The sequence below is a fragment of the Panthera uncia genome (assembly GCF_023721935.1).
Source record: "Panthera uncia isolate 11264 chromosome B2 unlocalized genomic scaffold, Puncia_PCG_1.0 HiC_scaffold_25, whole genome shotgun sequence".
Taxonomy (NCBI): Eukaryota; Metazoa; Chordata; class Mammalia; order Carnivora; family Felidae; genus Panthera; species Panthera uncia.
The window spans coordinates 24,101,358-24,103,786 of NW_026057581.1; the positions used below are offsets into that span (position 1 = coordinate 24,101,358).

Sequence of the window (2,429 nt, forward strand, 5' to 3'; positions counted from 1 at the left end):
TATCTAATTTTAGTAAAAGGCACAGTCACCTGAATAATGTTTCCACATCTTTTATGAAACTGCACCAGAAGACATTTCCATTATGTTCTGCAGTTTCCTGTAAGGATCTACAACATAAAATCCTCCCAGAATTTAATTCTAGGAAGAAGTTGGTCCCACCCATTCACAAAGGTTTACGAAGTACCTGATTTGCATTAGGTGTTTTACATAGATTATTTTATTTGATCCTCAGCAATGAATAAACCCAGGAGGAATTTGAGGCCCAGCGAGTTAAGTAACGTGAACAATTTCTTGCAACCAGCAAAGGGACAGAACTCCAAACTTCTTCTGGGGGGCTGAGTGGAGACCGAAGCTCCCGCCAGGACAGACAATCAGCAAAGCTGCGCCGGAGAGCAGGAAATGTTCCAGCCTCCAACGGGAAGTCTCGCCTCTTGGCTTCTGTTTTACCATCCGGAAAAGCGGGGCTGGGACAATTCTAGCCCCGAAAACACATGAAACTGGATCCTGAACAAGGGCCCTGAGTGTGAAACTAGAGCCGGGTGGGCAGGCTCTAGGCAAGCCGCCAGGGCGCCCGCCGCTCCTGGACGGCTGGAGGGAAGGTGCTGCGAGGCCCCGCCTCCTTCGATTCAGCCTCAGTTCTCAGAGGAGGGGCCTCAGGGCCTTGGCCTCACTGAGCTTGTAGGCGTCGGAAGCTTGGAGGCCCTGCGCACGGAGTAGTGGCGGCAAGCGGCCCCCTCTGCGCGTTGACCGCAGGGAGGCGGCGGCCGGGCCGCACAGCCTGGGTGGAAATGGATGGACTGCGGATCTCGCGCACCAGCTGATCCTGATCGTACATGTCCGCTGGTGGGCAGCACGGAGCCGGGCGTTCCTGGCAGGTGGAGGTGGGGACCAGGGCACGGGGGATGAAGAATCCCAGGAGGGGCGGCCATTGGAACAGGGATTGGGTGCACCTAGGAATGTCTCCCGAGTCGTGGGGTCGCGCGCTACTGAGCTCCCTTCTATGCTGGGATTTCACTGCCGTTTCTTAAGATCTGTTCCATAGTGGGCATGACCCAGAATCTGGCTGTTAGGATCATCTTGAGCAGATCCAAAATCCCGTTGGCTTCAGGTGAGTAGAACTGCAAGAAATTTACACGCTAACATGTTTAAAATAGGTTCCAGGATTGTAGATCTATATCTATATCTATATCTATATCTATATCTATAGATATCTATATCTATAGATATCTATATCTATATCTATATCTATATCTATCATCTATCTATATAGACATAGATATATATCCAAAAAATAATAAGCAAAATATGTGTTTATATACATATATATGTATATATATATATACATATATATTTAAATTTTTTCTACAACGAATATGTATTCTTACATAATCAGGAAAAATTATTTAAAAACTGTGTACAGGAAAGAAATGCTTTGTTACATTTAAATATTGTGGAATTGAGTTTGTAGGGTGTGCGGGGTCTGTTCTTTCCTTTTAAAAAGAATATAGTCACCATGCTGTGCATTCTATGCCCAAGATTTATTTCGTATACCTGGAAGTTTATGCCTGGAAGTCTGACCATCTTTACCCATTTCACTCACCTTTGCCCCAGCCCTCACCTCTGGCAACCACCAATCTGTTCTCTGTATCTATGAATTTGGGGGTTTTACCCCTTGTTTTAGATTCTCTATGTAAGTGAGATCATATAGTATTTGTCTTTCTCTTATTTCATTAGCATAATGCCCTAAAGGTCCATCCATGTTGTCACAAATGGCAGGATTTCCTTCTTTTTTTATGGCTGAATAATATTCGTGTGTGTGTGTGTGTGTGTGTGTGTGTGTGTGTGTGTGTGTGTTTACCACATTTTCTTTATCCATTTATCCATCATTGGGCACTTAGGTTGTTTCCATGTCTTGGCTATTTTATATAATGCCGCAGTGGACATGGGGGTGCAGATATCTCTTTGAGATAGTGATTCATTTCCTTTGGGTATGTATCCAGAAGTGTAATTGCTGAAGCATATGGTTTCACCAATTTACAATTCCACTAACAGTGCAGAGGGGTTCCCTTTTCTGTACATACTTGCCAACACTTGGGATTTCTCATCTTTTTGATATAATCTTTCTAATAGTTATGAGTTGATTATCTCATTGTGGTTCTGATTTGCATTTCCCTGATGATGAGTGATGCTGAGCATCTTTTCAGTTGTCTGTTGGCGATCTGGATGTCTTCTTTGGCAAAATGTCTATTCAGTTACTCTCCCCAGTTTTGAATTGGGTTGTTTGTTTTGCTGTTGAGTTGTATGAGTTATATATATACCTATATCTATCTACCTATCTACCTATCTATCTACCTCTATCTACCTATCTACCTATCTATCTACCTCTATCTACCTATCTACCTATCTATCTACCTCTATCTACCTATCTA

General features: G+C 43.6%; 1 long non-coding RNA gene across 1 annotated transcript in view; it reads left to right on the top strand.

Moving 5' to 3' along the window:
• Positions 1–247: 247 nt before the first annotated feature.
• The window catches only part of LOC125908454 (uncharacterized), a 43,101-nt gene continuing 40,919 nt past the window's right edge, over positions 248–2,429 (top strand). The window contains exon 1 of the long non-coding RNA XR_007453383.1: positions 248–1,108. This is a non-coding gene — a long non-coding RNA (uncharacterized LOC125908454). The remainder of the gene's footprint in view (positions 1,109–2,429) is intronic.